Source organism: Hyperolius riggenbachi, chromosome 5 (genome assembly GCF_040937935.1).
Source record: "Hyperolius riggenbachi isolate aHypRig1 chromosome 5, aHypRig1.pri, whole genome shotgun sequence".
NCBI classification, from domain to species: Eukaryota; Metazoa; Chordata; class Amphibia; order Anura; family Hyperoliidae; genus Hyperolius; species Hyperolius riggenbachi.
The window spans coordinates 355,765,693-355,779,749 of NC_090650.1; positions in this window are offsets into that span (position 1 = coordinate 355,765,693).

Sequence of the window (14,057 nt, forward strand, 5' to 3'; positions counted from 1 at the left end):
TTTACTGCTGGCAGGTCCAGTGTGCAGGAGGTTGGAATGCCTACCTATAGGGGGAGAGTCATTTGCTTTATTTAATTTATTTACAAGTGAACTAAAAATAGAGAAAGGTATTCCCAAGGCTGTCTATGGCAGGTAATGGCATTACAAGTTCCCCCCACACAATCTGCTATTCCATGTGCATGTAATAAGGCTGTAGTAAATGCAGCAAAATATGGATGTTAGAATTAGATGTGCACATCTTTTCCAGGAAATGTTATTTTGAGCAGGAAAAGAATTGTCCTATTTCCTACAGGCCCTTTTCCACTGTGAATTGCAAAATGCATGCAATTTAAATTTTCCGTATATTTCCAGCATGTGATCATACGTTTGAATCGTTAACATTAAGGGCCTTTTTCCACTAGCCTGCGATTTGCGATTTGATTCTGATCGCAAATCGCAAGGTACATTAAACTAATGGAAACTGCAGCAGCAATTTCCATTAGTGCGATCCGATTGCGATGCGATTTAGTCAAAACGCGATCGTCGTCCTGCCGCGTTTTGGATGCGATTGAGCTTTACTATACTGAGTATAGTAGCTCAATCGCATGGTGGAAATTGAATCGCGATCGCTTTTTATAGTGGAAAAGAGCCCTTAGTGCGAGAATGTATTTGCGTTTTCGGTACTTTTCCGTTAGCCGGGTGCAACCACTAGGTGGTGATAGAACTCCACCAGAATTACATATTTCCCTACTATCCATGGTGGCCTGGAGGGGGAATAGTAATTAACGCCACCTAGTGGATGCGCCCGGCTAACAGAAAAGTACCGCGTTTTCTTGCACAGAGTATTATTATTATTTATTGTATTTATAAAGCGCCAAAATATTACGCAGCGCTGGACATTAATTTAGGTTACAGACAATATTTAGGGGTGACAAACAGCAATATGACAATAGACAATACAGGAATACAAGAAAACCAGATCACACAGCACAGTATGAGTACAAGGTAATGCTTAGTCAGTCACTGGATGGGAGCATGGAGATTAGACGAGTTAGGTTCACTCAAATGCATAGCATGGGTGCACAGTAATGGAGGTGCATGATCAGGTAGGACACAAAAGGAGGAGGACCCTGCCCAAAGGCTTACAATCTAGAGGGAGAGGTAGGGACACGAGAGGTAGGGGACCAGAGTTCGGCTGTGGGTTTAGAGCAATTGTGAGGGGTGGTAGGCCAGAGTGAAAAGGTGAGTTTTGAGGGCCTTCTTGAAGGTGTTGAAGGAGGGGGCTGCCCTAATGGGTGGAGGTAGGGAGTTCCATAGGGTTGGAGCGGCTCTTGAGAAGTCTTGGAGGCGTGCATGGGACTGGGTGATGCGGGGGAAGGTCAGGCGAAGTTCATTGGAGGAGCGGAGTGAGCGGCTTGGTGTGTATCTCTGAGTAAGATCAGAAATGTAGGTTGGACAGGTTTTGTGGACGGATTTGTAGGTCAGACACAGTATCTTGAATCTGATTCTGGACTGGATAGGAAGCCAGTGGAGGGATTCACGGAGGGGAGCCGCCCTGGTGGAGCGATGGGAGGAGTGGATAATTCTGGCTGCCGCATTCATGATGGACTACAGTGGGGCTATTCGGGTCATAGGGAGACCAGACAGAAGGGTATTGCAGTAGTCGAGGCGGGAAATTATGAGGGCATGGATGAGGAGTTTGGTGGAAGCAGGGGTCAGGAAAGGGCGAATCTTACAGATGTTATGAAGGTGGAAGTTGCAGGACTTTGTGAGGTTTTGGATGTGGGGAGTGAAGCAGAGTGCAGAGTCCAGGGTGACACCCAGACAGCGGGCTTGAGAGGTAGGGCGAATGGTAGTGTGGTTAACAGTGACCTGTACATCTGGGAGGTCCAGGGATGACCGGGGTGGAAAGATCATAAATTCCATTTTTTCTAGATTTAGTTTCAGGAACCTAGCGGACATCCAGGAGGAGATGGCAGATAGGCAGGAGGAGACCTTGTCCATGGTAGTGGTGGATATGTCAGGGGTGTGGAGGTAGATTTGGGTGTCATCTGCATACAGATGATAATTAAAACCCATGGAGGAGATAACCTTGCCAATGGAAGGTGAGTAGGTTTCCAAGAGATGCTATGAGTTTTCTTAAATGATACATCCGTTGATTAAAAAGAACAAAAAAAGTTTCACTCACCTGGGGTTTCTTCCAGCCCCTAGAAGTCTGTTAGGTCCCATGGTGCAGTTCCACTGTGAGTCAGGCCTCCACTTTCCCCTCTGTAAGAAGATTGCATGCAAAAAGGCATTTAATATATAGATTGGTGGGAGACAAGAAGGAATCAGCACTAGATGACTGGCAGACCGTTGAAGGTATCAGGTGCAACACTGCGCCACTGAACCACTCATGCAATTGTAGAAAAGAAAGCAGAGTCCGGGCACCAGCAAGCATGAAATGCAGTTCACCATTATTCCATCCTCAACATACAAGACAGCGGTTGCATAGTGTATGGCCTGACAGCCTGTTTCTCAGGATGCCCTGCTTCGTCAGAGTTAAAAACTATATACCATATATTATAGTATATTGGTTTTGCCTCTGACAAAGCAGGGTATCCTGCGAAACAGGCTGTCAGGCCATACACTATGCAACCGCTGTCTTGTATGTTGAGGATGGAATAAAGGTGATTTGCATTCTATGCCTGCCGGTGCCCAGACTGTACTTTTCTTTCTTTTCATAACAGCAATTTATGTTACCTGGGGCTTCTTCCAGCCTCCTGCAGGCATCCTGTGCCCTCGCCGTGATTCCACGATCCTCTGGTCCCTGCAATGCCCCTTCGTCAGCTGGCAACTCGCTCGGGTACTGCGCATGCGTGGCACAGTTTTATGTACAGCGCATGAGCAGAATGTCCCCGGGAGCGCAATCAGTAGACACACAGACTGGGGCTATGCATCCAACTGGCAGAGCGGTGCTACAGGTGAACAGAGGGTCACAGAATCATGGCGAGGGCATAGAATGACTGCAGGGGGCTTATGTAGGTTAAAGTTAAAATTTTTCCTCCACTTTAGGTATCTTCAGCCTCCATTTTTTTTTTCTCTTCAGGGAGTGGGGAAACGCCGTTGATAGATTGTACATTTGGCCACACCGAACATACAGTGACCACGCCCAATCAGAGCATGGCCATACCACTTTAATTTTCTTCCACTGGCTGTCCTTTTTTCCTGGCTACAAAAGTTGGGAGGTATGTATTGTGTTTAAAAAAAAGATGCAATCTGCACTACTTTTTCGCACAACACAGGTGATTCCTTATTGAAAATCACTATTTTTTTTTTTAACTGCCTTAGTTCAATATTGTACGTAAAATCAGTCACTTGCTCCCCATTTTCAGCCTCCTCTTTGTCGCGTTTGTTTAGCATCAGGCACCAAACTGTCATCGGAGGAATTACCATAGTTTTCAGCATATAAGATGCATTTTTTTCCCAAAAAATTGGGGGGCAGGGAGGGTTTGGGAAATTCAGCGCGTCTAATATGCCAAACGAATGGCCAGGTGTCCCCCCACAAGCTCTTACCCATCCAGCGATGCGTGCCGTCTCCTTTGTCCGTCTCCGCCGCTGTATACAGACGATTCCGCTGCTATAAACACTTGACTTGCATGACTTCCCTCCTTCCTGGTTCACTGGTGCATTCTGGCTGCGCATGGCATCCAGTCACATATGACATGTGCAGCTAGAGGGTGCAAGTGAACCCAGAACTACGGAGGTCACAAAGGACGAGTGTATATAGCAGCAGATTCGGCTGTATACAGCAGCGGAGATGGACGGAGGAGACGGACGGAGGACTCTGAGCACGGTGCTGGATCAGTAAGAGCATGCAGTAGGATGGGTGTGTAATCAGTGAAGCTGTGAGTGTAGTCTGTGTAGCTGGCAGTAGGCATGCTCAACTCCGAATTCAGGAGATACCCGGATAGTTCTATCCGGATATCTCCCAGTAAAGCTGTGCGGAGGGTGGGCGAGGGGGTCAATCTTACCTGTCTGACGTCTTCTTGCTTCATCCCTCTGCGCCTCCCACGATGCGATCCACGCGCATCATGTGACTCCAAACACTTCCTCCTTCAACCCGGAAAGGAGGTAGTGTTTGGAGTCACGTGACCGGCGCGTGGAGCGCATCGTGGGAGGCACCGAGGGACGGAGCAAGAAGACGTCAGACAGGTAAGATTGACCCCCGCCCACCCCCCCGCACAGCTTTACTGGGAGATATCCGGATAGAACTATCCGGGTATCTCCTGAATTCGGAGTTGAGCATGCCTGGCTGGCAGTGCAGTCTGTGTAGATAGCAGTGTAGTCAGAGTAGATGTGAGTGTAGTGAGAGTAGCTGGGAGAGTAGTCAGTGTAGCTGGGAGAATAGTCATTGTAGCTGGGAGAGTAGTCAGTGTAGCTGGGAGAGTAGTCAGTGTAGCTGGGAGATTATTCAGTGTAGCTGGGAGATTAGTCAGTGTAGATGTGAGTGTAGTGAGAATAGCTGGGAGAGTAGTCAGTGTAGATTGCAGTGTAGTCAGTGAGGATGGCAGTGTAGTCAGTGTAGTTGGGATGAGAAAAAGGTCCATAAGACACCCCTGCACTAGAGACGCACGAGGTTTAGTATTTTTCTTTTTTCCCAGATTTTTGCCTTTTAAACCTAGGTGCGTCTTATACAGTATGCTGGAGTGTTTTATATGCTGAAAAATCCAGTAAGTCCCACCAGGCTGAAAGAAGCACCTACAAAGAGAGACAGAGTTCAAGGGTGGCAGTGAAGTCAGTGAAGTCCATTATCCAGATAGCTTGGATTCTGCCATAACCACGTTGGTGACTGGTTGTATTCCTGCTACTCTAGTTTCTGGGAATGTAACTATAGGCTGCAGTTGCTATTAGTTACGTTCTATCCTGTAGTCTTACCTGGGTGGATGCTTGCTGGTGACTGTTGTTAGCCTGGTTGCTCTGCTTCTGTGGACGTGACTGTAAGCTGCGGTTGCTACTAGTTACGCTTCAATCTCTAGTCCTGTCTTGTGCCTGTCTGAATGCTTGCTATCGCTAAGGCAGCGCAACATCGCACTGCGCTGCCATTGTGTTTTATTTGTAGCAATATCGAAAGCCCAGAGCTGCAGTTGTTTTGGGCAGCCTGTGTAGCCTCTTCCATTATTCAGCTACCAGCCTTGTTGCTCTGGGTGGTAAAAGTATAACCCCCAAGCATTACATTATGACGGGCCCAACACAAAATCACATGGAGGAGGCCTCTAACACCGTGTGTTATGGTTCCGTCATTTGAAAGATTTGAAAAGCTTGACTGTGAAACATCAAGCAAATGTATGCCAGAATTGGTCCGATTTTTGTTAAATCCAGATTTTCAGGCTTCAGCATTTCCTAACTGGGCTGATAAGATAGTTTGCACTCTGTTCAAGGGCAAGTTTTTTGATTGGGCAGTTGATGTTTTGAATCACACTTCTCTGAGAGAAAAGCCTTTAGAATTTATAGCTTTTGTGATCCATAACTGGATAAGAATATCTCCATTACCATATCCTCTTAATGAACTGCTGATTGCTAGTCAATCAAATGTCTCTTCAGCAGGATTTAAAAGCTATGATGTGCTCTGTGTACCAGAATGCCCAAGTGTGTCTTGTGTGTCAGCGTACCCAGATGCTTCCTTAGTGGTGACATTTTCTGATATTGCCAGTCTGCCTGCATGCCCAGAGATGGTTCTGGTCCCTGAAAGCCCTGATCTTGATGTTTGTCCTGTTAACCCTTACTCTGGAATTGCCCTAGGTTCCATAAGGGTTCTTGATAGTTCTCCATGTGAGCCTAAAGGACGTTCTAACCTTTTGGGATCTCTATGGAGCTTTAAAGTGTTCTGGGAGATTTCTGAGGAAACTTGTCCTGGTGCCTTGGACTGGTTCGACAGTGGGTACTGTGTTGGAAAGGACAGTTCCGGTGGGCATTGCATTGAAAGGTTTGGCATTTTTGGACAGTCCCTGGAAGGTGGTGGGTATCGCTCAGAGAGTTTCGGGGGGCTTTTTCCTGAAAATCACAGTTCTAATGGGTATCACACTGGGGCTTGTAGTACTGATGGGCATGGTTCTGAGGGTTCTGGTTTCCGATTGGTTCAGTCTTGGTGTGACTGATTCTGGAATTTGGTCTCGTGGGCTATCCCAACCTTCATGATTTATCAGTCAGATCAGTTTGCTGGATTTTCTGCATCTGATTTTCTGGTTTGGGTGGTTCAGGAGAATTATGCCAGTTTCTATAGGCATCTGTAAGCCGCCTTTCAAGGAGGGGGGTACTGTAAGGAACCCTCCTGTTCTGTCCGTTGCAGTGGAGCTGCAAACGGACAGTTCTGGCTTATCTGCTTGCATTTGGTTGTACATTTGCAATAAGTCACATTGGCATTTGCAATCACTCTGCAGTTCTGGGCAGCTCAGGATGCTGTCATCATTCCACCAATTGCTTGTTGCAGCTGAGCTGCGGCCAGATAGCCCTGGATTTCCTGCATGCATGTTGTTACATAATACTGCATGTATTTCTTATGGGAGTCCTTTGCATTCACAGCCAGCTAGCAAATGGTAATCAAGCCAGCTCAGGATTGAATGATTACCATTCAGCTGTGTGGAAATTTGCATACTTGCATCCATTGGCTGATGCCGGTTTAAAAGTCTGCCTCCCATTTTAGACCCTGCCCGCCATAGTGGTCAGTACGCTAGTCTGCTGGGCACCTTGTTACTCTGTATAGTTCTGTTATTGTAGTTCTATGCAACCTTATTACTTGTGCTTTACCTAGTTTTTTGATAAATATATATGCAGACTTGCTAATATATATTTATCCGTTAGATGAGCCGTTTGTTATTTTTCCTATTATTGTGTATTGCCTAGTTCCATGCTTGATGGACGTTCGCTGCATCCACGGTGGGTCAGTGAAGTCCATTATCCAGATAGCTTGGATTCTGCCATCACCACGTTGGTGAATGGTCGTATTCCTGCTACTCTAGTTTCTGGGAACGTAACTATAGGCTGCAGTTGCTATTAGTTACGTTCTATCCTGTAGTCTTGCCTGGGTGGATGCTTGCTGCTGACTGTTGTTAGCCTGCTTGCTCTGCTTCTGTGGACTTGACTGTGAGCTGCGGTTGATACTAGTTACGCTCCAAACTCTAGTCCTGTCTTGTGCCTGTCTGAATGCTTGCTATAGCTAAGGCAGCGCAACATCGCACTGCGCTGCCATTGGCCTCAATTCACTAAGCTTAACTCCTGTCTTTAATAACTCTTCTGAGCTGTTTTACAGTTATCACAATTATATCACCATGGTGATAACTGTAAAACAGCTCAGGAGAGTTATTAAAGACAGGAGTTAAGCTTAGTGAATTGAGGCCAATTGTGTTTTATTTGTAGCGATATCGGAAGCCTAGAGCTGCAGTTGCTTTGGGCAGCCTGTGTAGCCTCTTCCATTATTCAGCTACCAGCCTTGTTGCTCTGGGTGGTAAAAGTATAACCCCCAAGCATTACAACTACGCAGGGCCGGCCTTAGGTTTCACAGCGCCCTGAGCAAAACCTGATTTTTGTGCCCTTCCATATGCAATTCACCTTTTCTCCTGAGATATCTCCTAGGACAGTGGTTCCCAACCTTTTTGACGTTGTGACACAAATGCTCAGGTCTCTGTGACACGTCACATATGTTTAATAGAACAAATACTATTAATAACTATGAATGGATAGAAAGAGTGCATTATCCTGAATACACTTAAAAATAAAGGCTGGAACCTTTCAGGAATATTAATAAAAACAATCAGTGGAACCGTTAGCCGCCCCTCCCCCCCATTTAGAATGAAAGCACAGCACCAACAATTTGCACAACGCATTATAGCCGCAGTGCGCCCCCCCAATATAGTGAGCCCTCAGACTCAGTTTAGGTAGGTAGCCAGGTATAGGTGCCCCCAGTGTAGAATCTCATGTGTAGGTGCCCTCAATATAGGTTGTCAAGCATAGGTGCCCCCAGTATAGGAAGTCAGTTGAAGGTCTCCATCCCCCCATAGGTAGCCAGGCGTAGGTGCCTCCAGTATAGGTAGCCAGCTATACATGCCCCCAGTATAGGAAATCAGGTGTAGGTGCCCTCAGTATAGCTAGCCAGCTATAGGTGCCCCCAGTATAGAAAGTCAGTTGTAGGTCTCCCCCCATAGGTAGCTAGGCGTAGGTGCACTTCCTCAGTATAGGTAGCCAGCTATAGGTGCCCCCAGTCTACGAAGTCAGGTGTAGGTGCCCTAAGTATAGCTAGCCAGCTATAGGTGCCCCCAGTATAAGAAATCAGGTGTAGATGCCCTCAGTATAGGCAACCAGCTATAGGCGCCCCCTTGGAAACCGGCGCCCTGAGCGACCGCTCCGGTCGCTCAGGTCAAAGGCCGGCCATGCAACTACGTCCACGCCATGAATATTACAACTGCTTTTTAGATATGGTTTTAATAGTTCAGCAAGTGAGAAGAAGGCATTTCAGAGTACTCTCAATTCCAAGATGATCAAACTTCTTTGAAGAAGAGGAAGCAGCCAATTCCCTTGGGCTGCTAATTCATGGCAGATTGCTGCCCATACTCTCTGACCGGTGTGTTGTTGGGTAACTAGTTTCCAGGATTTTAGAAGTAGGGAATGACCAGTCAAGTTTCTTTTTGTGAAGACACAAATGTGGAGATGTGTCTGTGTGAGGAGATATAACCATCTGCTGCAAGAGGCTGGACTTGTGCCACTGTCTGAGGAGGCCCAGTTGAAACAGCCTCAGCTGCAAGTGGCTCCACTAGTTCAGGGAAATGCCTGCCGATGGCAGATTAAGAGAACTTCTCTATTATAGATGTTACATTATTAGAACATGAGAGACAAGATTCTGAATATGGGACCTCATGTTTCTTACCAGAGAGATGATGCTGATTATCATATTGAAGGCTTCACCTCAGTGAGTTGTAGGGTCTAGTTCACCCTCTTCCTTTTCCTATTCAATACCCAACTGGGTTGTTAGCAGTCCAGAATGCCCTGGTCCCATGCTGGTCCACCACACTATATGCAAGAATCTGGCCTGTGCTTAATAATAATAATTATTTAGTATATTTATAGCGCCAACATTTTCTTTAGTGCTTTTACAGAGTATATATAGTCATGTCACTGAGGCCTCTTTTCCATGGATGGCTGAACTGCTTGTTTGTTAAGCAGTTCTGCCACCTGACGGCCATCCACAAGCAAACCACCTATCATTTATCAGTGACTTATCAGATGTCAGTGGGCTTCATTCCTTAATGAAAGAACGACACCCACTGACATCTGATACTGAGTGAGTGCCATGATTGGCACAATGACAGAGCCGTGGTCCCGCCTGCGAGACCATCGGCGCCAGTCAGTAAACAGAGCAGAGGGCAGCCGTGATTGGCAGGTCTGGTGGCAGCAGGCCATTGCAGTATCTACTGGTACTCGTGATCGCGATGTGGGGGGACACCTAAGCCGGTCCGAATTGTATTATTCTGACCAAAAGAGGCACTGACTTTTTCCTCAAAGTTTTGGGGGTGAAAAAGTGCGTCTTATTGTCCGAAAAAAATGGAAACTTATCTGTATGATTTGGGGATGCGGTAGGAAACCCACATAGACTTGGGGAGAACATCAACCCAAACATGTTTGTTGAAAGTTTTCCCTCTATTCTGCACAGTGGTTTGATGGGGGTAACCCATACCGTCAGCATTACTCAGATGAATGCGGTTAAATATTTCTCCCCTCAAATCCATTTGTCAACTGCATACCTGGTGGGAAAAAAGTGACTTGATAGGGGATTTGTTTTACAGCTACTGAACAATGGAAAACTTTTTCACATATTTTCTACCCTGTTTTGTTTGAGCACAAATGAAAAAGAAAAACTCCCAATGACTGGGAATCACTTTCGATAAATGGAGACTATTGTCCTCGATGTGACAGGCCACTTAAGATGACAAACTGTTTGGCTATTGTTGCATGCATTTAGTGCAAATGTTTTCACTGAGAGAAAGCGCTGCCTTCCAGCCAGGCATGGCAATTCAATTCTCTTAAATATACCAAATTCCTTAAAAGCACAATGTCAATAATGCCAAAAGCTTCTCAGGAAGATTAAACTGAGAAAAGGAAAGACGTGTGTCACACACTGGGGGCACGTATAAACCTGTGCGCATTTTAATTTACACATACAATACATTATTACAGCTTATGCACAAGAAATCTGGACAGAGCATAGAATACAGGTCACTTTACAGGACAAAACATATTACAAGCAGAAAATGACCACAATCCTTTCATTTCAAGAACAGACTTGGTAGGTCATACCTCAAAGCCCTGGAAGCCTATAACAGTAATTAGGAGTTGCATGTTTGAAAATGGACATAATGTATTGGTGGCTCTACAAATGTGAGACCACAATATATATACAGTATGCACACTATGAGTCAGATGAAATACACTGCGTAAAGTGGGAGTGCACAGCAATTTGGCCTCAGAAGCATCACACGCCAACACATTAGCGCCACGGGTGTTACTGCAGTAACGTGTGCATTGCTATGGTAACATGCTTTACACAGTGCAGGCATTACCATAGCAATGCATGGATTACCGTGGTAATATCCATGGCATTAACAGATTAACAGGAGGTGCTTTACCAGCCTTAAAGCGGACCTGAACTCAGAACTTAATGATAAATAATCTTTACAGGAAAAAAACATTTCCTTGATAAAGCCTAAAGAGGTGCTGCAGTGTAGTTACTTCCTGGTTTGCCGGGAGCACAGGAAGGGTTAAACTCCTATTTACATATTAGCTCTCAACTCTGCAGACTCGGCAGACAGCTGGGAGATCAAATTACACAGGCTCATTATTTGGTGAGAAGGGAGAATTAGACAGGCTGTTCTCTATAAACACATGCAGGGTGGATTTCTCTGTGTTCTCCTTCTCTCCTGTGCAAGAGTTCAGGTCCTCTTTAATAACTGTAAAATTGCCGTTCACTCCCTGTGCATGGCAACTTTATTTATTTTTATTGCATTATTATATTTATACATTTATTGCATCTGGCCCTATATCATCGCTTCAAAATACGATGCAATGATATTCCTATGAGGATAACACATTGATTGCAGTAGGGGGGTTACGCACTGCATGCAGTGCATTTACAGGGTAACGTGCACATTTACAGTGGCAGTGAAGCATACTTTCAGTGGCACTGTATGCTTTACTGTATGCGTTGCAAAGCCTCGCATTGCATTTGTAATGTGTGATGCAACTTTTTGGCAGCATAGTCTTGTGATTGTACATCGTGAGCAAGGAGACTTTAAAGCTTTCAATACTAATAGTGAGCACAAATGTGCCGAAATTTGGCTTTCTACTGATCCAAAAATAATCACCCTTTAGCTGCTGGCTAAACGCTATCAGGTCATCAAGTTCAGCAAGTTCAGGATCAGCAAGTACTGGGTTTGAGTTGCTGGATTTCTTTCACCCCCTGGGTCAATAAAAATCTCCATGTTAGTAGATATTTTTGCCCATTACTATTCAATAACTTTATTCTTGATGTTTCCAAAAATGTCATAGGATCTTTTCACTAATAGTTGATATTTCAGCATTATGAACTATTTTACCTTCCTAAAACAGAAGGTATGTGCAAGTTTCATGCCTACGTCAGCATAAAGTATCATCCATATTACATTTATTTAGGTAGGCAAATTATGAAAATAATTCCTTAACCTTTCTAACCCAGGCATGCAGTATGTACAGAGCTACTGTGGTACAGCCACCAATGCCTTTATTCATTTTACAGAGCTAAAAAATAAAAAATCACATTTCAGACAGCTGTTTCAGGCTGCATTGGGCATCATCAGTGAGGAATGAATTGGATATGTCTCTATGGTAAGACTCGCAATGTCAATATTAGGTAGACACTAGTGTTCTCACTCACTCATAAGCTTCTTATATCTTGCTAAGTCTCCAAGGGCAAACTCTAATGATGGCCATACACTCCTCAATATTTCTGGCAGATTCTGTTGCTTTGAAAAAAAATCTGCCATTGACTCCATCATAACTGACTGATAAACTTCCAATGATTTTGGCCAGTTTATTAAATGAAAGGATGAGCAGGTATGGGTCCTGGTAATTTGGCCAGTTTACAGTACATACATATATAAAATGTACAGGTCTCCCAGAATAAAATTCACTATAAATTACTTTTTCTCCTTGTTTGCTGTCACTTACAGTAGGTAGTAAAAAGCTGACAGATCTGATGGATTTTCGACTAGTCCATCTCTTCATGGGAAAGTCTCAGTACCTCCTTTGTTTACAAAAGCACTCCGTGGTAAGGATCTATACAAAGACGTCAGACAGCTTCTTATTTGCACACTATTCTGGCAGTTGAACGGACTTCAGTAAGGCCTTGTTTACATTGCGTTCGGCTCGCACCGCGATGGGCCTTTTTCCCCGCAGTTTTTTTAAGCGTTTTCCGCGATTTTCTGCACGTTCACTCGTTTTTGTGGGTGTTTTTGTAAGCGCTTTTGCAGAGCGCTTCCGTCTTTTGATCCGGAAAAAAATCCTGAAAAAAATAAATACAACGTATTTTAAAAAAGACGCTCACGCAATCACTTGCCAAAGCGATTTTGTGAGCGTTTTGCTTTTTTCCTATACCTTCCATTGAGGCAAATCGCCTCAAAAATGGCCCAAGCACCGCTTTTGTAAGCGGATCGCAAACGAACCGCTCAGATATGAACTGTCTTATAGAGAGAATCATTGCACAAGCGCTTTCAGGGCAATTTTGAAAATCGCCCGCGCTTAAAATTTTATAAAAATGCCTATAATGTCAACAAGGCCTTAGAGATTTTTTTTAAAATAAAGAAATAACTGAGAAAACCCTGGGAAGAGATGGACTAGTCCGAAATAAATATGTCAGATTTACATTATCAACGGTAAGTGACCGCGACATAGCAAAAAAAGTAATTTATAGTGCATTTTACTCTTGGAGAAATGTACAACATTATACAAGAAATGCCAAATGATAATTTTCCTATCTTTGGATCGCTTACTACCAATGCTACTGTGTGATAACTCATACAGCCATCTACTGTGCGCAGCTCTACATTCTACTGAAGGCATCACTTTTAAGCAAAAAACTTTGGCTTTATGGTATCAATAATAAATGCTGCTAATAGTTACGGTACCTGAAAACATACCAGAAAGATTTCAGTCTTCACGTCATCATGGCTCCTTTTCAACAGTGTTGTCTTGTAGTGCAGGTTACAGAAGAAACACACATGTTGTGTACATAACAAGAGTTTTGCTATGTGCTCAACACACACGTATTGTGTAAACTTGCTAAAATGCTTGTGCCTTGCCTGCACACAGCAATTTTACCACCGTCTAGTGCTTAGAGCCCATTTGGCTTTCTGCAGAACAGGTACTTCACTATGGAGGGGAAGTAGAAGGAGATAGCTGGTAATTTTAAAGGAAAATACAGTTACAACCAGATGAATAAATCTAGCTTGGACATATTGCTGAAGAGGCAGCAGTCAGGGGCAGGGATTGTAAAGACAACACACTGTCACCTGAAACAATTTTAAACCATTGTTTTGAACATCGACCTACTGTGTCTGTTAAAGAGACAAAAGAATGGCACCAGAGCTAGCAGCCGGGTTCTGTGCAGGCCACCCTGGGATCACGTACCTCCAATCCGTGCACTTACTGAGCAACAGTCCACATGCATGAAAACAGGGATGAGGGGTCACTGTAATTGCATTTGGTACCTTTATTCACCAGTGAACACAGACAACGTGGTTAGCAGTGGGGGTTAACAAGCCTGACAGGTGTTTTGTGTGTATACGCTTCCTCAGAGGCTAATAAAGTGACAAAAAAAGCAGTTTAACTTACCTGGGGCTTTTTGCCACTCCCTGCTGTCACCCTGTGCCTGCGCCGTCATTCCGGGACCCTCCAGCCAGCTGCGGCGACCCCCTCAAAGGAATCTAGCCGTTCGTGGCCAGTCGGAGGCCACTGCGCATGTGCGGCCTGCATCCTGATTGTGCTCCTGTTGTGGGGAGTGTTCTGCGCATGCGCAG